The sequence below is a fragment of the Diabrotica undecimpunctata genome, chromosome 4 (assembly GCF_040954645.1).
Source record: "Diabrotica undecimpunctata isolate CICGRU chromosome 4, icDiaUnde3, whole genome shotgun sequence".
NCBI classification, from domain to species: Eukaryota; Metazoa; Arthropoda; class Insecta; order Coleoptera; family Chrysomelidae; genus Diabrotica; species Diabrotica undecimpunctata.
Genome location: NC_092806.1, coordinates 70439118 through 70464774, shown reverse-complemented (window position 1 = coordinate 70464774; position 25657 = coordinate 70439118). Strand labels below are relative to the sequence as shown.

The following is a 25657-nucleotide window of genomic DNA, read 5'->3' as shown; positions in this document are numbered from 1 at the left end:
GATTTTGCAACCTTTTCATAGTACTTTGCTGTGCAAACTAGCGCAGCATAAGTAATTACGTCTGAAATTCATTAATAGATCATTTTAGGTTTCAGACTCATGTTATGCCAAAAACATATCGCAATTTCAGAGCCCTTATTGTTGTTTTAGGTGGTATTTGCGAGGTTCGCGTTTTATTAAAGTTTCCTCTCATGGATAATTTGGAAGATGGTTAACCACTTCTAAGAATTATAGTGTTATAACATTCATGGTAGAACCTCCTACCATAGAATTGTTAATTTTCTCCAATGAAACAAGTGTCGCTTTACTAGGATTTACCGAGAGTCTTTCTTTCATCAAGAAGTTGTTAGGTTTATGGCATATTGCATGGTTTCACTAATAATTCAGTCATGTTTACCTCTAACCACTAGAACTAGATCATCTACATAGCCCAAATTAATAAATAATTTTATTTTCTTCATCACAAATTATTCACAGTCTAAATAGCGTGTGTAAAATATCAGTAATATCTCTTCTTACCCACAACATGTAATAGGTTTTCCATTACATTTTTTCGTTATTGTGTGTTTTCAATTGGCGATGAAGTGCATGTTGTTCATATCAATCACATTTAAACATATTTTATACGTACGTGAATTTATAGCTCTCAAAATTTTTACGAGCACATTATGTATATTGTAATCTTGCTGGATAGTAATCTGAACAAGATAAAGATTTACAATGTAATAACATTCATCGACTAAAAATAAATATCACTAAAATTAATTGAAACTTGAATCTCTGATTTATTAAAATGTAAAAAAAAAATTGAATTGTGGATATTGTTAATTCTTACATAAAATTTATATTTTTTGACAAACCGCGTATATGACTGAAAAATTGTATATCTGATGATTGTATTCTAGGTTTTAGATAATTCAGAAATTTTTATATAGCTGAACTTTTTTTCATAAAAGTAAAAATAAAATGTTTTCCATATGGTGCAGACATAATTGGGACGTATATGGACAACTATGTTATTTTTAATTTTATGAAAAAATGTTATTTTCTCTAAAAAGTGACAATATACTTAACAACTAATGTATAAGAGTGCAGTTCCTACCTATAACATTGTTACTTGTTTTATGCTTTCACTAGCTCTGTTTCTCAGGTGTAGAGATACGTCTTATCTTAAATGCAAAACTGAACAAAAAGAAATCGAGGGAAAAATAAAAGATTATATTAACTAATCATATTTATTATATATACAGAAATTTAAAAGCAAATCTTGCCTAAAGTTGTACAAGAAACAAAAAGTAAAACTGGTCACTTCTGGGTGTTGCTGAAGTTGCAGTTGAATGCAGTTTCAGTGTGGTTGTTGGATGTAGCTGAATGTTTGGTGTAAGCTAAATGTTCGGATGTAACTGAATGTTGCAGTCTTCAGGTAGATGCTGGCTTAGCCATTTAGCCCCAGTAGGTAACTACGCCACCTTGGAAACAAATCTGAACTACCAACATTTGACATTTCAATCAGATTTTGTTCTTGAAACGATATGTTTAATTATTAATGCTAATCATATTAATTACATATTAATATAATTAACAATATTGGTTATTATAATTTTAAGATAAGATTTAATAAGCAAAATACTTATGTAATTTAAAGCTTTATGTTAGTTTAATTTTAGTTTTAGTTTAACTCCTACCGCCACCTAGGAAAGAAATCTGAACTACCAACTGACATTTTAACCTATTGAGTAAATCATAAAATTTGTTCTTGAAATAATAATTTAATTAATATAATATAATAAGGTTCATTACTTGCCATTCAGGATCAGGTTATACCAACCAAAAATTACCTGAAATATAACCTCAAAGACCCTCAGGTCTACCACGACAAATGCCGATATGGATGTCAAGCCCAAGAAACCATCCAACATCTTACCGGAGGCTGCCAGGCATTTGCTGTAACTGAATATAAGGAACGGCATGACTCAGTAGGGAAGATCCTCCATCAAGAGATAACTTTTAAACTGGGACTTCTACAAACAAACCATCTCCCATATTATCAATACGTTCCTGAAAGTATGCTTGAGAATGACAACTACAAGCTATACTGGGATCGCACTGTGCTCATAGACCAAACTGTAGCACATAATAGACCAGATCTCGTGCTAGTTAATAAACTAACGAGACAAACAAAACTAATCGATGTGGCGATACCTAACAACAATAATCTGCTTGTTAAGTACAACGAAAAGATCGCCAAGGACAGAGATCTGGAAATACAAATAAGGAGACAATGGAGAATGGAAAGTACCCAGACGATATCTGTTAATCTTTCTACCACTGGAGTCATTCCGAAGAACCTCCTAGAAAATATAAAAACGCTGGGTCTAAATGAACATCTATATAAGATCATGCAGAAAGCTGTGCTACTTTCTACGTCCAGATGCGTGCTAACATTTTTGGGAGATACACCGACGTACCAAGTCACCTAGGATTCGATAACATGGAAAGAGTCCCACCAGAGCTCAATCCTTTTGATACCGTAGGTATCTGGGATGAGTGAATTTTCCCCTTAGAGGGAGTGTGAGCCGTATGGCTAAATCTGGATTATTAATAATATTAATTACATACATTATTACATTAATTACATATATAATTAATAACACGATTTTTTTTTCGCAAAATTGACAAAAATATTGGGAGGCTATAATTTTATCGCAAAGAGTGATTTCGCAAAATAATTTAAATCTTTATGGTAGTTTATATTCATAAATCTATTTCATAAGAGGACTTCACGCAAAAGTTGAACGATTCTTCGAGAGTAACTAAATACAATTAAATAAAATTAAATAAAATTAAACAAAATTAAATAAAATTAAATAAAATTAAATAAAATGAAATAAAATTAAATAAAGGATTTCCGAAGTGGAAATTGAAACGTCAATAAACGTAATTTAACCTTTAATTATTACTTATTCCCATTTAAATAGTAATTACTTTAAAATGCCACAAGAAAATAGCGTCAGAAAAATTAAATAAAATTAATGAAAATCGAGTCGTATCGCATATAATAAAATAAATTAAATTAAAAATCATGACTCCCTGACTAGACGATCAGAAAACTATGCTACCACTCCAACAGGAAACATTAAAATATAATCGTAATCAAAATGAAGTAATTCAACATAAATACAATATAGTAATGAAAATATAAATAATAAATAATTCTATTTTATATTTAAAAGATTTTCAAAATTATGAGTTGATAAATCAATGATTTGAAGTAATTTTTATTATACATGTTTGTTTCATTCTTGCATATGATTTACATTTCACACATGCTACATCCAAAGTACAACAAAATTGCTCCTGTGAGTGGGTTTACTTTCATGAATGGGTTTGATGATTTGAATGATGAAGAATTTATTCGAGTTTACTAAAAAAATTAGAGGGAGCTAGGAAAAATTAGAGAGAACCAGGAAAAATTAGAGGAAGACACGATAAAATTGAAGAAAGTCAGAAATATCGGAGGGAGTAACTGTAAATGGCAGTTAATTGGATTGACGGGCAAAATTACTAATTCAAATATGAAAAAGCAGTGACAAGGAAAGTAAATGGATATAAATATTAAAATAAATTAGTTAAAATAAATCAAATAAAAGATTTTACATACATATTTACTTAGAAACTTAGAAAAAATTTTCTTAGAAAGACACTGAATATTGGCAAACTATTAAGAACTTAATTTTTGAGTACTTACCTCAAGATTCGATTAAAACAGTAGAAATAAGTTTTGGAACAAAAATCGCACTTTAAATAGACCAGAAATACAAAAAAATGCCATTGCCATTGAAGCGACACTTGACATGACAGATTGGAATTCAGAATTGCCAACAGACAAATACACATTGTATCGATTTGTTGGACTAGATATGGAAATGAATACGGGAGATATACCTAGAGTATGGTAATAGAATGGAAATAAATCAAAAGAATAAAATCAACTGAAATTGGAATGAATCAATTATTTAAAGAAAAATAACAAGCATGTGATGTTAAAACGTTAGAATGTAAAATGTAATTTTCATTACAATCAACTGTGGTTTAATCCCATATTCAATTCAACAGTCATATTAATACATAACCTCCTCCTAATCATAATTATCATTAACTAAAAAAAGTATAAAGACTTAACCCAGCCAAAATGGTCCTTTAAAACAAATGTTCAGTACATTACATTTTTAGTAATTGAGTAGGTACCCATTAAAAATAATTTTAATAATGTTTGAATAATTAAAGATATCTCCCTGTATATCAACAAGCCGCAGGTTTATCGGTCATAGAGATAACACTGTAAAGCTTTATATTATATTGATATGAAAAACAAAAACGCAATTGAATAAAGAAAACATAATAAAAACCTCCAGACAGTTTGACGAACATTACAACATTTTTTTATTTTAACTATTTTTAAATTTTGCCAGTTTTCAACGAAATAGGAGGCAAACATTGATATCTACTGCGCATTTGCCGCATATCTGTAGGTTCAGCGATTATGTTTACTTCGACATGATAACGTGGATACGGAATAATTTCCAACGCAAAGTTCAATATATTGGGTGTTTAACCTTTATCGTAGTTCGGAATAATTAAATACATTGTTCACTGACCTGAGGAGGATCACAAAATTGTTTAGATAATAATGTTAAGATTACTTTATAAGTAAAAAACTAATACTTAATTATGACTGAGACCTTGAATGTTTTCTTTTCAATGCCTTCCACAACATATAAACTACAGAGCAATGAAAAACTTATTCACGCCATGAAAATTATTAAAAGACAGAAATGTGAGGAAACCGAAATATCCGAAAATCAGTTTGGATTTATACGCCAGTAAATGACCGTCTTGGAGTGTAATAATTGTCCTAGTCACGACGGATTTGCTTGAAAATTTGGATTTAGGTTCCTCTTAGCTTCTATTTCACTTTTGGAATTAAGCCCAGGATTACTTTACAAGGGGGGCGAAGATATTCAAGTTTAAATGTACTTTTTTTTATTTTTCCAAATGGGTCGGAAATAAAACAATTTCCCGAATTGCTTCGAGTAAAATTTTTTTAGACGTATCTTATCGAAGTGAATACTTTTTCTCTTTTGGTAATTTTTTGAAAATCCTTTTCAAGTTATTTATATTTTTGTTGAAAAAATGCCGTAATTAGTGATTTTTGGGATTTTTTTTCTAAAAAACTACCTAATTAATTACAATTCTACAAAAAGCTTCTTAATGTTTCAAAACTTCACGTATAAGTAAGAATATTTTGATAAGGATATGTGGTTTCTATCTTGCTAAAAATATAGTTTAAATTTAAATAAAGATCGCCGTGCCACGGGCAACCGTACACGCTTATTGTCGTATACAGCGATATATTGCTCGAAATGCATATTCGAAATATTTGGTTCCACGTTTTGAACACGACTAAAATCCATTTATCCTTGTCAAAATATTCTTATTTGTACTTGAAGGTTTAAATATTATAAAACATTTTATAGAATTGCTATTCATTTAGTAGTTTTATAGAAAAAAAAAAACACAAAAATCACTGATTATGGCATTGTTTAACCAAAAATTGCAAATAACTCGAAAAGGAAACATTTTTCGAAAAATTACCAAAAAGAGAAAACTAAAAAATTTTACTCGAAGCGATTCGGGAAATTGTTATTGGTATAAGTTATTTGTTAATAACAATTACCAGCCTACCTGAAATATTAAAAAAAACGTTTAAACATGACATATATAGAATCGAATACAAAAGGTTTGGTGCTGTAGAAATGCAAAAAAAAATTAGTCGGTATATTTCATTTCAAAGCATCTTTTTAGGGGCAAACCGCTAGCCTATTGTCGCTTTCTTTTACTATTTTTTATTCTAAAGATATATGGCGCTCTACTCGTTATTATGTTCTATGTTGTGAAACATAAAATTTCTATGCCCACCTCAGTCGACAAAGTATATTTGTCAGTTGACTACTCTTTGACTTTTGTCATGTCAGCTGTATTTCAAAATAGAAAACGAAATATTTTTTATAAATATCACTCATTTATAAAAAGACATGTTTCATTGAATATTAATTTATATTGTTATTGTTATCTTTCATGGGGTAAGTTTATATTTAGAATTTAAGCAATATCCAGTGTCTTTTTATAATTTCATATTTGACTTTTTTTACATATCTAACCTAAAGCTACACACGATGTTTTATTTTTCAATGTATTATTTTCATATGCAGTTATAATCTTTAATATAATTTACCTAATTTGTTTAATAATAATTATATTCATTTTATCCTTGCCAATTTGTATTCCATTTGTATTCCATTTAATATTGTCTTAAAATTTGTAATTCTTTGTTACTTTCATAATATGGCAAGGAAGTATTTTAAAAGTTATGATGTTGCTAACTCAAGGTTTATTATTTTAAAATTAAAAGTGAAACTGGAACAAACCATGAAGTGGAGATATCCAGGAGTGGCTAGTATACCTGTTGAATACAAAGCACGTGGTGTTCGTGTGTATTAAGGTATAAAATATTGCCTATTACAAGCTTAAATTTTTATTTTAAGAAGATCTTTTCGGAATTAAATCATTCCATCATCAGTAAAATAAAAAGTTGTTAAAAAACATTGTATGGCCACTTAAAAAAACTTTCGAAGGACATCCGTATTAAAATATAATCCTCATGGTTTTTATCAAGGTAAATGCAATAGACTTAACTTATTGATTATTAAAAAACTGAAAATGGGGGCATCTTACATGACCTTGGGCTAGTTAGCCCAAGACTCCAGAACAGATCAGAGGTAATGTAAGTCGAAAAAACCTCACCAGCTACAGGGGGTCATGTAAGATGCCCCCATTTTTAGTTTTTTAATAATCAATAAGTTAAGTCTATTGCATTTACCTTGATAAAAACCATGAGGATTATATTTTAATACGGATGTCCTTCGAAAGTTTTTTTAAGTGGCCATACAATGTTTTTTAACAACTTTTTATTTAACTGATGATGGAATGATTTAATTCCGAAAAGATCTTCTTAAAATAAAAATTTAAGCTTGTAATAAGCAATTTTTTTATACCTTAATACACACGAACACCACGTGCTTTTTATTATTTTAGTTTGTTTGGGCTTATTAATTTTTCTTGTCGGCCTTTTGGTGGAACATATCGAAACCACATACGTGGAACTTCCTGAGCCTCGTTAAGGACTTTTCACACCACATGGTTGACCATGCACTAAAAACTGCAGCTGCTATTCAGGACTCAATGGCTACCTGAAGATACATACATGCAAGTGTCTAGATTCAGCTACATCTGAAACTAACAACTACATTCTAGAATCATGTTCAACTACTTGAAGACCACAATATTTACCATAAGTATTATTTTAAAAATTTTGTAAAAAAAGCAGTAGGCAAGATTTAGGTCATTTTTATTTAATATTAAAATTTCAATTTTATATTTTATTTAGGTACAATAAACATGATTAGTTAATATCTTAGTTTATTTGTCCCAGCCAAACTCATTTTTCATATTTACTGTTAAGATAAGACGTTCTCACACCTGAGAGACTGAGCTAAACGAGGCCTAAAAATTGGCTCCCAAAGAAAGGTGTGGGTTTTATTGTTCTACATTGGCTACCAATTTTCTGAGGTAGTTATATTGTCACCCATTGGCACCCACCGTTTATAATAGTTACACATTAGCGCCCAACGCCTAAAAGATCTTGATGGTTACAACCTAAATCCAAATTTTCATGCAATTCGGTAATGACACGGAAAATTACACGGTATCGCCGTATTTCACGTTCATTTACTGGCCTATTATGCAACAATCAAGTTCACATGCACTTTTTTATTATAAGGCCTTGGCGGAAAAATTAGGAGTAAAGAAACCTTCAAAATTACGCAATGGTACTTCAAGAGGTTCTGTCGTCTGTAAGAAAGGAGTGCCCAGTGAGTGTGTGTGTATTTGTGTGGGAGAAACTAATAATTTAAGTAAAATAGGAATGCATAAGAGCTGGGGGTTTAGTTCTTATTTATTTTCAGTAGCATTGGATCAAATTACCAATAAAATTTCGAAATGATACACATCAACACCAACAGATGTTTAGAATTATTATTCAAACTACAATATAAGTATCAAAAGAGAATCAACAAATCTGTATATTAGAGCCCAAAACACCTGCTCCAACAGAAATACAGTTCGGGAAGAAAAAAACCTGTTAACGACTTTAATAAAAAATAATTATCCATTGTCATTTATAAAGAAGGAATTCCACAAGATAGAAGAAAGGCAACAACAAAAACATCAAAAACTATCGAGAAATATTCATAAAAGGAGGGATTTAAAGAAAACAACAAAACCATATGTAAACGGCTTATCAGATAAATTAAAAAAATATAGAAAATAAATACAACGTAGCAACACAATTTTAAAACAACCACAAAACTTAGGTCTATTCCAAAACCAAACCCAAGTACACACATAAGAGATCAAATAACTACATTTATAAAATACCCTGAGAATGCAACAACTTTTATCTGGGAGAAACTTCGAAGACCACTTAGCCTTAGGATAAATTAGCATGAATCATACAATAAAAAGAATCTTGGACAGATCTATGATAAGCAAATATGCTTGGGATAATGGACACAGAGTCGATTGGAAAGATGCATCAATAGTGAATGAAGAATAGTAGAAAGTGGCAAAATCAGAAAAAGAAATTTGGGTTTTCGACTAAACTTGGCATGATTTATGAACTTCTTTTTATCAATATTTGGTCTGGATTATGAAGGAACCAGTTAATTAATATTACAAATTTTATGCAAGTTTATTTTAAATTATCAACCAAAAAACAAGTTTTGTCGACTATTATTGTTACTAATTTTGCGATATAATGTTATTCAAGATTAGTCATTCTCCATTAATTATAATTTCCAAATTATACAGGACAGTGTTCTAAAACAATAACAAGTTTAGATATGGATATCACTTGTCGTGGTGCCCTGTTTGTTAAACAATTAGGACAGATTAGCATGAAATTTGAAATTCTTTATGTCAGAATCTATTTAGGTATTTTTACGAGGTGTAAAGTATCGAGGTCGTTGAATATTCTCGTGGAAATTGTACCAAATAGAAAATAATAATTGGAGGGAAACTCAAATGGTTGGATACGTTTCTATAAAATGAATTTTGCATAGAAAACAAAACAACATAAAAAGAACAAGATAACATATATAGTCTACAAGCCCATGGGAGCTTTTTAATAGGTCATTTGACCCAGCATGAATCACATATCCATAAATATGATCCAAGTTTATGCTCCCACTGCTGACGCAGATGAGCAGAATATTGAAGAATTCTACCATCAAATAGAAGAAGTGCTAAAAATAACAAAGAAACACGAAGCAATAATAATTATGGGTGACTTTAACGCTAAAGTTGGACAGAAGATGACGCAGGGCATCACCGGAAAGTTTGGCTTGGGAGAGAGAAATCAAAGAGGTGAACGTCTAATAGAATTCTGCCAAGAAAATGACTTCGCCATTACAAATACCTGGTTTCAACTTCCAGAAAGGCGTCTCTACACGTGGAAATCCCCTCAAGATGGACATCAAGGAAGAATAGTACGGAACCAAATAGACTACATCCTAATAAACCACCGATTTCGAAACAATATTAAAGATGTAAAAACTTACCCCGGCGCTGACATAAACTCAAATCACAATTTACTGTGCTCCAAAATACAAATTAAATTAAAGAAATTAACAAAGCCAACTAAGGCTTGTAAGATATATCTCGACCCCCTGAAAAACCCTCAAACGCGCGAACACATATCACAGCAGATAAATAGTAAAATACACAGAATATCAAATATACCAAACGAAAACAGAACCATTAACGAATGCTGGTATGATATTCAAAACTCGATTTTAGAGAACATACAAGAGTCTTTGAAAACACCCACCATGTTGGCAAAAAATGAGTGGATGACACAAGAAATTCTAGACTTGATGGAAGTTCGACGGCAACACAAAAATAGAAATATTATCGAATACCGTGAAATCAATAAACGCATAAAAAGAAAAATTAAGCAAGCCAAAGAATCCTGGCTTGAGAATTTATGTAAAGAAATAGAAGACCTCCAAAAAAAGCATGACAGTTTCAACCTCCACAAGAAACTTAAATATACTGCCGGAATTAGAAAACAGAAAAATGCTCACATACTTAAAAGCGCGGACGGAAAAATTTGTGATCACGAACAACAGTGAAAAGAATGGGAGAGATACATCACTGACCTTTTTGACGATGCTTCTAGAGAAAATGCTCCAAATACTGCCTGCGACAACCAGTTAGACAGAGGTCCCAGTATACTGAATTCGGAAGTCAAAAAGGCAATACAGCAAGCCAAAAACAATAAAGCACCTGGACCAGATCAAATCCCTGCTGAGCTACTTAAACTTTTAGATGAGAAAAGCATTGCCTGCTTAACCACTTTCTTCAACAAAATTTACAACGAAGGAAAAATACCAGATGATTGGTTAGAGTCACTGTTTATAACATTACCAAAGAAAAGCAGGCCCACCAAATGCAGCGATTTTATATTAATCAGTTTGATGAGTCACACACTGAAGATACTCTTACGAATTATACAAAACCGAGTATTCCTTCTATGCGAAAGTAGGATGGGTAATAAGCAATTTGGATTTAGAAACGGTCTAGGAACTAGAGAGGCACTATTCTGTATGCGCGTTCTATTACAAAAAATTTGTGAATTCCGAAAGAATGTTTATGTTTGTTTCATCGACTTCGAGAAGGCGTTCGACAGAGTACAACACGATACACTTTTCGATTGCCTACGGGCAGCAGGACTTGACCACTATGATATAAGACTGGTGAAATACTTATATTACAATCAAGTAGCCTTTATCCAAAGTGAAGACAGTCCGACTGAAAAAATATCCATCAAACGTGGAGTACGGCAAGGTTGTGTTTTGTCACCCACTCTTTTTAATCTGTACTCTGAAGAAATCTTTAGGGAGGCTTTGGATGACAGACAAGAGGGATTAAGACTAGGTGGAGGAGTAATCAACAATATTAGATACGCTGACGATACAGCCATTCTTGCAGAAAATTTACAAGATCTCCAAACATTACTAAATCTAGTCAGTGAAGCAAGTTATCGGAGAGGCCTAAAAACCAACATTTCAAAGACAAAGTGGATGGCAGTTGGAAAGATCAATATAGATCAAGGTCTGATTTCTCTTAATGGAGAGGAGATCGAAAGGGTAAATCATTTCAAATACCTTGGCAGCTGGTTAAATGTAAATTGTGACTCTGATGAAGAGATAATAACCAGGATCGAAATATCACGTAAGGCTTTTATGACCTGGAAACCAGTTTTATGCAACAGAAACCTGTCGATGAATATTCGTAAGAAGGTCCTGAAATGTTACGTGTGGTCCATCCTATTGTATGGTTGTGAGACATGGACGTTAAAAACCACAATACTAAACAAGTTAGAAGCATTCGAATTGTAGTGCTATAGACGAATACTAAAGATATCGTGGGTTTCGCACACTTCCAATGAAGATGTTCTTCAAATGATCAATTCAGAACGTCTGCTCATAAACACCATAAAGAGGAGAAAAACAGAATACTTTGGCCATATAATTAGAGGACCTAAATACCATCTACTTCGCCTTATAATACAAGGAAAAGTGGAAGGAAAGAGATGGATTGTTCGAAAGAAACTTTCATGGCTGCGTAATATGTATTAGACAATGGTGTGGTTCCACAGTAGAAGAATTATTTCGCGCAGCAGCCGACAGAGAAAGGTTTCAGGAAATTGTCAACATGATGACGGCCAACGTCTGAATACGGACACGGCACCCAAAGAAGAAGAAGAATCGAATATAAAACAATACTAAAATATGTAATAACAACTTTAGAAACTATGCCGTCAATTATTATCGGTACATGTAAGTGAGATAAACTTTCCACTCAAGGGGGTAAGTTTTTTTTGGCCAAACATTTTTGTACGGCATTTATAACTTAGGTAGGTAATACAAAAAGGTATTTTCTAATTGTAAATTAAGTTTATTTTATTAACTAAATACAGGAAATTAGGTCTACATAATATTTAAGTTTTATAATGTATTTTTTATAAAACAGAAAGAGGTCCGTGATCTTCGATGGCACGTAAATTTGGTATTTAGTCTATACAATTCGACTCAAAATAGCCAAAACTCTTCTATAGGCCTCACCTGAGGCACATTTGGAGGGTTGTCGCGCTTGGGAACAAAATTTATATTTTGAGCAGTTAACCAATCTGTCGTCCTCCGGCATAATACCATGACGCTATACCGGGCCAAAATATGATTTCATCATTGGGGTGATGAGTATTTATAAATTGAACAGGCTTTGTAAGACACCTGTCAACATAATTGTCAGCATTGAGAGCTACACCGCAAACACGCCCAACAAACGGCTGTGAAACACCAGCTTCTTAGATGGCACACCATACCAAAATTTCATCGGCAAATTTCACTTTTCCCTTAAACCTAACTTCGTCCGGTGCATCTTGTATATTGCGTGTATAAGATCCGTCGTTGCCCTTCATTTCGGAATTGGATAAAGTAAAATACTTTTTATCATCAATAATGAGAACTTTACCAGGAAAACGAATACGTCTCAATGCACGAAAACATCTAGGATTTTTTTTTAACTCGGCTGGTGTGTACTTAATAATTTTTTTCTTTTTATATCGTTATAGAAATTGTTCTACTTACAGTCATTCGTGAAACATTATATCTTCGGCCAACATTTCGCAAAGACTTTCCTAATTGGTTCTTCATACTCTGAATTAATCTCTGTTCCCGAGCAGGAGTTAAAACTCTTGGTCTTCATTTCAAAGAAAGTTGTGAGTTTTATTGTTCTACCTTGGATCCCAACTTTCGGAGGTAGTTATATTATATAATATATATAAATATCTATTATTTACACGTATATATAATTCAATTACCATTAATTAATTTTAATTTAGAAAATATATTGATTTCCGCCATTGGTAATTTGATTGAAAATTTTAACTTAATCCAGTGGTTTTTAATATCAAATCAAATCATATCGTCCAAAAAGGGGAAACGTACTACACTATATAAGTTGTTAAATTTTAGAAATGTTTTCGCTATACTCCAAGATAATTTCTTCGTTTTTAATTATTGTGTCAATAATATTAGGAATATGGTATCTATATTATTATACCATCGAAATGTATTCTTTTGTTTTCTGACGAGCGAACCCGCTCCCCGAAAGCATTTCTTTAATACAGATATAGGTAGCAACAGACAAGAACACTTGAGATATGACACATTAGTAATCAAGTAAATCATAGAAGAAAGGAAAATACCATACATTATATATAAAAAATTAGTATACGCTGATCCTAGACATACACAAGGACTTTCGAGTAAAAACAGCTATAGCTTCACGGGGTGTACACTAAGGCACTTAATAGCTTGCATGATGATGATTACACAGCTGACCAGAAGTTAAATATTCGAACAGCTGTTAATCATGTCAGTGTCACATATATTTATGCTGCTTGTTATTATAAAATTAGAATAAGGTATCGGATTACCAAATGTAATATCGGTGTTGCAGCGCGTTCTATTGTATTTCAAATTGAAATAAATCATTCCATACATCTGACCTATATAATGGTCATTCTTTTGATATATATTACTATAAATATAATTTCAACATGCGGTTGCTGCAGTGTGAGCGTTCGTGTGTGCCAGTTTCAAAATGCAGGAAAATACAGTGTGGAGAGAAAAAAATCCTTAAAAGCGTTACTATTCACGTAAATCATTTAAGTTCCAATCTAAAACGTACTTCATATATTTACTATTTAGAAACAACAACAGAAAATATTTATATGATAATAAGAATAAAAGTATTAAGGAATTTACGCTTTCACGGCCAGTGTTTTGTAGTGGACTACTTAGGCAGTTTATAGGCCATGCCCTGGAATTATTTCTCCCTGTTAACATTTCTCGAATATCTAGGCTATTTATTGCCTTCAAATAAACGTTTTTAGACGTTCTAGTAAAACGAAAAAAAAAAAACAGAAAACTTAACGTACACTGAAGTATACTTCAGTATACTGAAAACAAAACGCACAGGAGCCATTGCTTGAACAAAAACTCTAATCCCCATCTTAAACAAAAGAGGGCGTCATAAAACCTCAACAGATTGTGCTATTCAATAACATAAATCTGAATATTATAAATGTATAAATATTCCGAGGGAAGATAATTTGATTCAGCCGTAATATGAAACAACTAAAACCAAAAGATAAAGATCAGTAAACTAATTTTTCGAAACCAAATTCAGATTTATGCTTTAATCTGTGCCTTCTAAGAATTGCAAGGCAAAACAGACGTTGATAAAGATGTTATTAGAGACAAGGGGAATCTAAAATTGCATTCCACAACATGTCTCCTCAACTAAGCAAAAATCCTTAGCGAATTGGTTTCTAGTACTCGTACAGAGTATATCGAAATAAAAAGGAAAAGACAGTTAAGATTTTATTTCACGTATAGTGCGTCTAGTGAATAGCCGTCTCTGACGAACCCTTTTAGGGAGAAATACGTATAAGCGGATATACAGACGTGCTATACTTGAAATCAAATCTTAGCTGTCTTTTTCCTTTCAAAATATAAAGCTTTCTTACCGTATCTTAAGCAAATAATAATGTCTTCTCTGTATCTGTAGAGTAGGGAGGGCGAGTTAAGTCCTACAGCACTTAGGCTACAATTGACCCATTGCGTATCCTCCCAGGAAGCTATCGTCCTTAGCTCATTGGCACCATTTCTAGGAACGTGGACAAGTCACCAAGGGATATCTCTCTTATGTGGGCAGGTGTGGGACAGGACTAGCCGAACGCGTATTAACTTTCGTATTAACGATAATTCCGGGCATTCACATAGGACATGCTCTACAGTTTCGTCTTCTCGTTCACACTTATTGCATAGAGGTGTGTCTAGTAGTCCCAGTGTGTGACGGTGTTTGCCTATTTGACAATGACCAGTTGAAAAACCAACTGTCAATAGGTTTTTTCTGGTCATTCCTAAGTACTTCTTTGATACTGACTTTTCAAGGTTACTTAGTGGTACCCTTGCAAGTCTATATCCTTGCCCTTCTTCCCATCTGTTCATGGTTTACGTATAAGAGTAACATTTGACAATTTCCAAGATTGTTCTAGTTGACCAACCAAAAAGATCCCCACGTCCTAAGAGTCTTAGGCCTGCCGCCTTCCTAGCCAATTGGTCACCTATGCGGTTGCCTTTATTCCTATTGTGTCCTTTAACTGTCTCAGGTTGATGCTATTATCATCCGAAGCTGGAGTTAGTGACTCGTGACACTCCTAATGTGACACGTGGTCTATTCAATGTTAGTAACGCTTATCTGCTATCTGTGCAGATTATTATAGTTTTACCGGGTACACCTTTCTGAGTTTCTCTTTTGGGGCTATGCAGATACCAGCCAGTTTTGTTTAAAATACGCTGGCATTTTTGTCCATATCCCACTTTAGCGCAGTTGCATCATTGTTACCAGCGTCACCTCCTGGACATATTTGACATATATGTCTAGAGGGGTGATCAACAACATTGCAGCAGTTGGTGTTGTTTTTATGGCACCTGTTATATTTATGCAAGCCATCCGCTGAATATGGTTTAGTTTATTAATCGCTGTTGCCGGTAGCACTTTTGGTACCGAAGCAATAGCTCCGTAAGTTAACATTGGCCTAATGGCAGCAGGGTAGATCCAGGCGATCACCCTGGGAGAAAGGTCCCAGGTGTATCCGACCGTTCGTTGAAATTGATCATAGGCAATATATGCTCTTTTAGCTCGACCATCTAAGTAGGATATGTTAACTTCCTGTCAAGGGTAATACCTGTCAGTATTTCACCTTGTGTAGTCTTGGTATCTTAAGTAATCTCCAAACCAGCGAAAGCGAAATATGAAAGTCTAAGATCAGCCAACGATCCCAGAGAACCGTTGCCTAGTGAACGAATTTTTCACATTCAGTATATTTTTGATTCGATCTGCACTGGAAATTGACAACATAAAATATATGGTGGTTTGTACAAGTTAGTATAACTGATGCCATGCGCATCAAATAAGTCAACCACAAAAAAACCAGCGATGAATTTTAATCATAAAAAGAGAGTCTACATCTAAACAGGATCTAGATTTCACCGCTACGAAATACCGAATCTCTCCTTAGACGCACCAAAAATTTTAGTATTCCTAAGGACCAATCGGCGGATTCAGGATGGCACTTAAATAATTTAAGAATATTGTGATTAAAGTAAATATTAGACCACGTTCTTACTGTATTAAGAAGGAGTTACGCTAAGTTATGTTACGTAGTATCATGAGTTTTTCTTATGTTTTGTCTATGATTTACAATTAAAAACTGAAGTTTTCCGTTATAAGATAGACTCTGTAGTATTACTAAAAGAAAAGTGGTTATGATAAATAATGTGATATTATCCATGTGTGTTACCGCGTCCCTCCGAGAGACGTAAGACCTTGTCATGATGATGTCTTCACGCTCGGTCGTAAAGACTTCTATGAGGTGAGCACGACTCCAGGTGTAATTAGCCTTTTCTCAATATGTGGGGTTGTGCTGGAAGTGACCATCCATTCCCTAGCTTCGCATGAGACAAGATGGAAGGAATAAACAAGCAAAGCAAAGAAGTGAAAGGAGCAACGTAGCTCCAGTTATCCAGAAACTATGAAACTTGATCAAATTACAGTTCACACTTCCAGAAACGAAGGGAAAGTATTGAAAATAAGTAGTCGGAATAATTGCGATCAAGATTTAGCAACAACCGAAAAAGTTTCGTCGAGCGACCATGGGCGGCACAGTGACTAAAAGGTTCAATCAAAGACTAGACATAAAAGAGCCTCTACGAGGCCAAACGACACCTTTCAGAAGTTTCACAGGATTATCACACCGTGATAATAAATAAAGCAACGAAAAATAAATTTTCAATAATATCGAACGTACCAGAACTTATAAACTGATATCTTAGTGCCTACCACCATTAAAATGGACTTTAAGATTGTTTAACCAAAAATTGTTTATATTACTACCAAAAACGGCATCTACTACAAAAAATACTAATAATAAAAACAAAAAAATCGGTTGCCTGTAAAGTCGGTTTTACGGGCGAAGATTTTACGTGACAACGTCTTTTTCTCGGTAGAATATTTATTGATATGAATATTATTAAATTGCACAATAGGAACAAGGAATTGAATGAAAATAAGAATTACACAAATTTTAACTATAGAAATATATTTTGTTTACTAAAATATTGTACATGTAAACTTAAACTTAACTAATTTCTATTTGAGTGATTTTGTTGAGGATAGGACGATGATAGGAGAAATAGCATCGCACCAGCGGACCGATCATGTTTGAGTGGGAGAGAGACGCAAGGCATTCGCCGGTCCGGCGGGCCTCTCTCTTGTTCGGTGACTCATCGTAACAGATGTGAGCGGGCGTTACACTTTTTCATGAGTGACTCCGAGCCACAACCTAATTTAAGACGTTGTCACGTCAAAAAAAATCACAAAAATCACTGATTATGGCATTTTTTAAACAAAAATTGCAAATAACTCGAAAAGGAAACATTTTTCGAAAAATTACCAAAAAGAGAAAACTAAAAAATTTTACTCGAAGCGATTCGGGAAACTGTTATTGTTATTGTTATAAGTTATTTGTTAATAACAATTACCAGCCTACCTGAAATATTAAAAAAAAAACTGAAAATAAAAAAGGTTTGGTGCTGTAGAAATGCAAAAAAAATTAGTCGGTATATTTCATTTCAAAGCATCTTTTTAGGGGCAAACCGCTAGCCTATTGTCGCTTTCTTTTACTATTTTTTATTCTAAAGATATATGGCGCTCTACTCGTTATTATGTTCTATGTTGTGAAACATAAAATTTCTATGCCCACTTCAGTCGACAAAGTATATTTTTCAGTTGACTACTCTTTGACTTTTGTCATGTCAGCTGTATTTCAAAATAGAAAGCGAAATATTTTTTATAAATATCACTCATTTATAAAAAGACATGTTTCATTGAAAATTCATTTATATTGTTATTATCTTTCATGGGGTAAGTTTATATTTAGAATTTAAGCAATATCCAGTGTCTTTTTATAATTTCATACTTGACTTTTTATACATATCTAACCTAAAGCTACACACCATGTTTTATTTTTCAATGTATTATTTTCATATGCAGTTATAATCTTTAATATAATTTAACTAATTTGTTTAATAATAATTATATTCATTTTATCCTTGCCAATTTGTATTCCATTCGTATTCCATTTAATATTGTCTTAAAATTTGTAATTATTTGTTATTTTCATAATATGGCAAGGAAGTATTTTAAGAGTTATGATGTTGCTAACTCAAGGTTTATTATTTTAGTTTGTTTGGCCTTATTAATTTTTCTTGTCCCCCTTTTGGTGGAACATATCGAAACCACATACGTGGAACTTCCTGAGCCTCGTTAAGGACTTTTCACATCACATGGTTGACCATGCACTAAAAACTGCAGCTGCTATTCAGGACTCAATGGCTACCTGAAGATACATACATGCAAGTGTCTAGATTCAGCTACATCTGAAATTAACAACTACATTCTAGAATCCTGTTCAACTACTTGAAGACCACAATATTTACCATAAGTATTATTTTAAAAATTTTGTAAAAAAAGCTGTAGGCAAGATTTAGGTCATTTTTAATTTAATATTAAAATTTCAATTTTATATTTTATTTAGGTACAATAAACATGATTAGTTAATATCTTAGTTTATTTGTCCCAGTCAAACTCATTTTTCATATTTACTGTTAAGATAAGACGTTCTCACACCTGAGAGACTGAGCTAAACAAGACCTAAAAAATTGGCTCCCAAAGAAAGGTGTGGGTTTTATTGTTCTACATTAGTAGAGTGGTAGAGAGACGCAAGTTATTCGCCGGTCCGGCGGGCCTCTCTCTCGTTCGGTGACTCATCGTAACAGACGTGAGCGGGCGTTACACTTTTTCATGAGTGACTCCGAGCCACAACCTAATTTAAGACGTTGTCACGTAAAAAAAAGTAAGTGGGGCTCACTCACATTGTAAAAGTAAGTGAAGCACCAAGTCGCCGCACCAAGTATAACCCCGAACGAGGACTCCTTGTTCTCGTCCGAGCGCAAAACACAAGAACAACGACACGATAAATCGACGACAACGCGACTGTAACGGCTCGCGCTGTGCCGGTTCATTACGTGGAAAAGGCGTTATGTTTATGTGGAAGCCTCATTTTCAAGGGCGTGTGGGCGGACGGTGTTGGAGAGTCAGGAAAACATTGGGGTTTCGTGTATGGCTTGTCCACTTGTTTAGGTTTCAATCTCCTCACTTCATAGATAGATGCCCAATTGTTATTTACTTGACGCATGCATGTATCTTCAGGCCGGGATTACTAATGTGTATGCGTGCGTAATATTGATTACTCAAAGAAAGATTTTTAAACGCCAGCAATTAATGTTTAAATACTGTATTTGTTGTCAATTATAAAATAATTTAATTTTAAGCCTATACATGATGGTTATAATATTTTTATATATATAATTGTGTCCACATCCATCTTATTGGTGTAGCAAATTTGTAATCAATCATCTTGCAAACAAAAAAACAAAAGTAAAGAAAGGTAAAAGCTTTAGTAATAAGCTCTGGCGAAACTTTTTCTGTTTCTAAGATTATTTTCCTTTTTCTAATTTAAACGAGCCCGTTGTTGAAATTAGTCTTTACTAACTTACTTGTGTTGCTTTCTTATGTCTTGGCTCCAACTAAATGTTCATCGATTACTTAAAGCAACTCTAAAATGAGATTCTAGCGGACTTTTCAACATGGCATCCAATTAAACAGGCATTTAACCCTTGTTCTCAATTCTACTAAAGGAAATGAATTTTCTACTTTACCAAACACGAGAGAAGTTTCTATATTTGGCTTTTTAATTAAACTTCCAAGGGTAACGATCTACGTGTACAACAGAGAATAGTTTTGTCAGATCTCATCAGTAACTACTTAATGATGTGAAGTTTTTGATGTAGACGAAACTCTTTAAATCAACGTGGCAAATATATTAGTGAATCTATATATATATATATATATATATATGTCTAAAGTATTCAACTAGTGAATTCAGAGGTTTAATCTGTCATTCAGGTTGGCAAATAAAAAAAGAAGTCAACTACTTCATATGTTTATCGAAGACGTTTCGCTTTATATTTCTAAAGCTTCATCAGTTCTCTAACATATAACAGATGACATAGAGTTTATAAGAAATACAGATGTTAATAGTTCATAACTTACATTTCAATATGTAGTATATTATCGATGTTATTATATATGTACTGTAAACTTTACTCATTACTTAAAACTAACTTAACAAAAAAAAAAAACAAAAAACACACAAACTCTGCAGAAAATAATGTTCATATTCGTAGATACGAAGATTTAAAAATTTTTAAACGGACATTTGTCTTCATTTAGAGATGGTTCTCCACTGAAGACAAACAAAGCACTGATTTATTGCAATCTATGCAAACAACGTGACGCGATACCGAAAATTTTTTAAGGGCCATAATATTTATAGGGCCATACCTATTTAGTTGAGATATAATTCCCAAACGATACGCCTATGACTGCAATATTTAAAAAACGGGATGTAGCACTCCGGGCTCCGGCTGTGACCGAGAAAGGGAAGCATAGCTTTCTTATCGTCTACGCACGGAATGATGGTTTTTAATATAATTGATTTGATGGGATTTGATTCGATTCGATACCAATCGATTCGATTCAATTCAATTCGATTCATTTAGATTCGATTCCAATCCATTCGATTCGATTCCAAGCAATTCGATTAGATTTCAATTGATTCGAATCGATTAAATTTCAATCTATTCGATACGATCGATTTGATTCCAATCGATTCAATTTGATTCAATTCAACACCAATGGATTCGATTAGATTCGATTCCATTAGATTCAATTCGATACCAATCGATTCGATTAGACTTGATTCCATTCGATTCCAATTGATTCGATATTCGATCTCATTCGATTCGACTCCAATTGATTCGATTTCTTCCTAACAATTACTTCTAACCCCTAAAGTCCTAAATGCAAGACCGTCATTTCCTTGTAAACAATCAGAATAGACGAGTATACCATACTTTTTCAATTACGCTTAAAGTTTTACAAGGCAGCGTCCTCGTTCCTGATATTCTCTGCGAATCTTTCTACATCCTCAGAAGTCACAACAGAAACTTACATAGATGACAGAGCAGTAATCTCTTCACACGAAGGTCCAACCTCATCAAAAAGAGTCAAGATGTAACTATGTATGATGCATAAAATACTTGGAAATTTATTTGGATCACAGGCTTACATAGAGGAAACACACCTTTACCTAGTAGTTTACAACTTATACATAAAGGGTTAATAGGTCGGAAATAAAAACTGTCAACTATAAATATACCTAAAGGAAAGATAAGGTACGGGTAGCACCTTCTTCTTCAGCCTTAAGTAATCCAACTTTGGACATAGGCCTCCCCCAAATCAGTCCAGTGTTTTCTATTTTGCGCCACTTGCTTCCAGTTGTGTCCTCCAATCTTCTTAATATCATCAGCCCATCTCATTTGTGGTCTTCCTCTGCTTCTCTTTCCTAACCATGGTCTCCATTGTTGTAGTTCGTGGTTCTATCTTTTATCCTCTAAACGGGCATTGTGTCCTGCGAAGCTCCATTTTAATTTGGCAGCATGTTCTTCTGCGTCTTTTACTTTGGTTTTGCTTCTAATCCATTTGTTTGTTTTTTTGTCTATAATTCTCACCCCGAGCATTGATGTTTCCATCGCTCTTTGTGCTTTTACTATTTTATCCATATTAGACTTGGTGAGTGCCCACGTCTGTGAACCATACGTGAGTATAGGGAGCATACACTAATCGTAAATTCTGGTTTTCAAATATTGTTCTATTTTAGTGCTTTTCAAGAACCAACTCAGTTTTCAAAATCCTGCCCATGCTAACTTTATTCTTCTGGTAATTTCGGCAGTTTGATTTTCTTTATTAACTTTCATTATCTGTCCCAGGTAGATGTTTGCTTACTGTTTCTAAATTTATGTCGTTCAACGTTATTTCTCTAATGTTCGGTGTATTTGTCATTATTTTTGTTTTATCCAAGTTCATCTTAAGACCTACTTTTTCCGAAGCTTGAAATAGTTGCGTCATCATGGTCTCTAGTTCTTCGAAACTTGTAACGAATATTACAATGTATCAGCGTATCTCAAATGACTCATTTTTCTTCCATGAACATTTATTCCTTTAACTACCCAGTTAATGTCTTTGAACACGTCTTCCAGTCCAAGTGTGAATAGCTTTGGTGAGATAACATCTCCCTGGCGAACTCCTCTGTTGATTGGTACAGCTTTGGTTTTCGCATCTATTTGTATTTTCATTGTAGCTTTCTTGTAAATATTATGTATGAGCATTCTGTATCGGGAGTCTATCCTGCAGTTGTTCATATGCCTCTCTATATTGCCCAAAGTTCTGTGGAGTCGAATGCCTTTTCATAATCAACGAAGCCAATGTATAAGTTCAAGTGATATTCATTGGCTTTCTCTATTAGCGTTCTGACTGTAAGAAGATGATCCGCTGTACTGTAACCCTTTCGGAATCCTGCCAGCTCTAACGGTTGATAGCTATCGAGTTTCGACGTTATCCTGTTAGTTATTACTCTCATAAACAGTTTGTACATTTGGGACAGCAGGTAGATTGGCCTATAGTTCTTCAGATCTCCCCTGTCTCCCTTTTTGAAGAGAAGTATTGTCAAACTTTCATTCCAAGGGTAGCACCTTAGTCCAAGATAATAAACGAATTGAAGCTATTACAACCACCAAAAATAAATAATTAAAATATTTCGTGGTCACATTTAGCTATCTTAAAAATAAAATTGAAAAGAATGAATGAATGAATATGATTGAATATTAACTATTGCAATTATAATCCTGAAGGCATAAGATTGAGATAGAAGAAAAATATAGTGGCCAAAAAAATACATCAATGGTGTTCCCGGTCCCTTCGGAAAACAAAATATAAAATTATAAAACCTGCATACAAAAAAGTAAGAGCGATCCTGGTGAGAGATTACTGGCTTAATTTCATCAATCCCTCGTATAACTGTCGTATACAAAATGAATATTTACCTGCTTCGGTAAAATAATATTTTTGGCATGATACAGCCGTTAAAACCCATTTTCCCGAGTATCAAATTTCTCAGTATTTTCCGGTAATCCTTGATAATAATGACACATTTCCGGAATGCGCAAAACTGGTCGCATTTGTACTAAAAGTTGAAAATACCTGGAATCCTTCATTTAAATATAAATTAGTCGGGGAAATGTGACTAATAATCCATTTGTGTTTAAAAGTTTAGGTACCCCATTTCGGGGAAAAGAGACTCTAATTATACAGAGCTGTTTGCCGTTGTGTTTAGCTCGTATCATATTTTATTGAAAAGGTAATTAACAGAATGTTTCGACGTATTAGTTCAGAAGCTTTCCACGAAATAAGATAATCCAAATTGCAGGTATACAATTATTTGTATAGTGACAAATATATTATGTATACTTAAACGCTGGTTAAAAACGTGATAGATAAAATTCCTGATGCTTCGTGTGGTTACAATGGAATGTTTTTGGTTGGTATCCGAAATCTGTTGAGATTTGGGAAAACTGAAATGTTGAGAAAATTTGAAAACTAACAGATATCTAATACCATTGCTGATATTCAAGCTATAGGAAAAATAATTTTATTTCTGATGTTAAAGAATCTGTTTTTATGATCCAGTGCAAAAGAGCAAAAATTCAGTTAAAACATTTGCGAATACACACATCCATGATTCTTAATTGCATATTAATGTTGGATTATGGTACTATAGCCACTGCAGAACAGTTTAATAATATTACAAATGCCTTTAAATTATAATATAGTGGTAATTTAAAGGTTTATGTAATTTTATATTTACTTGGTTTATACGCAATGGACCGACCGCGTTAGAAATGAAGAAGTTTTAAGGCGTATGAATAGAGAACGTGAACTCACAGAAATTGTCAAGAAGCGTAAAACGTCTTATCTTGAACACATATTTAGACACGACAGGTATAACTTCCTTCAGCTTATTATAGAAGGGAAAATAGAAGGCAGACGCGGCCCGGGTAGACGATAAATGACCTGGCTACGCAACATCAAAGATTGGACAGGATTAGACTTTCAAAGTTTAATAAGGAAAGCCCAAAATAGGGAAGACTTTGCAGAGGTCATCGCCAACCTTAGCTAAGAAGACGGCACCTAAAGAAGAAGATAAGCAATAGGTTTATTATTTTATTTTAAAAATTTAATTTTCAATTCTTTTGAAAATTTGTTGATCTCAAAATTTTCGAAGTAAAGGCAAACGTAAGTGTCAAAGTTGTGGATACACCGTTGCAAAGAAAATTAATCCAAGGATGCGATAGAGGTTTTACTAAAAATAAAGTTTTTAATTTTTTTTTGTAAAATTTTTTGTTCCATTTTTCCATGTGATGTGTATTTCACAAATGCTACTACATCCAAAGTACAACGAACTTGTTTCTCTGTAAATGAGTTTACTCCCGTGAATGGTTTTACTCTCGTGATTGGGTTTATTACCAAATTAAGAAATTATTAAAGAAGGATATAAGGAATTTACTCCTTATATCTTAGTAGAAAAATTAGAGAGGACCAGGAAAAATTAGAGGGATTCAGGAAAAATCGAGGGAAACACGATAAAATTGGAGGGACACAGAAAAAATTGGAGGGAGTCAGGAAAATTAAAAAGAGATACTATAAAATAGGAGAAAGTCAGAAAACATTGAGTGGCGTGACTGAAGATTGCAATTGATTGGATCCCCCGTCGTATGGCGACGACGGGTAAAATTACTAGTTTTGTATAGTCTTGTGCCAAATTTTGTAAAATGCTTCTAGACATGTAAGTATCCTGTTAAATACTATTCTGTTAAGCCAAGTGATTGCAATTTTTTTTACTCGGCGATCTTGATGAATAATGTGGTTTTAATGGTCAGAAATTATTGTAGTTCAGATAAATAAGATATTCCTGTGACTTTAATCCGGCCAGGTATCTGACAATTTTTTTAAGTTTTATGAACCTCGATAACCCAAACCTATGTTTCCTGCAGTGGGTTCAGTAAACTTTTTAAATTATTAACAATTTAAGACCAAAAATACACCACTTTAAGGACTTTCGTCGTACAGTAAAAAGTTAGGATTTTGAACGAATTTTGAGGTAGCATTTGAAAGCATTTTCTTTGATAAAACACGTTTAAAATTTGAAAATGGCGATTTGTGAATGTTGCTTTACTACTTTTTTGCTTAGAAAATTGTAGAAAAGCTAAAAATTCTTAATTTTCAAAAAATATTAATATCTATTGTAAAAATCAACTTACAACCT

At 33.2% G+C, this 25657-nt stretch overlaps 1 protein-coding gene across 3 annotated transcripts in view; it reads right to left on the bottom strand.

Annotated features, from left to right (window-relative positions):
* The window catches only part of Ypel (Yippee-like), a 316125-nt gene that overhangs the window by 153607 nt on the left and 136861 nt on the right, over positions 1-25657 (bottom strand). The window lies entirely within an intron of this gene.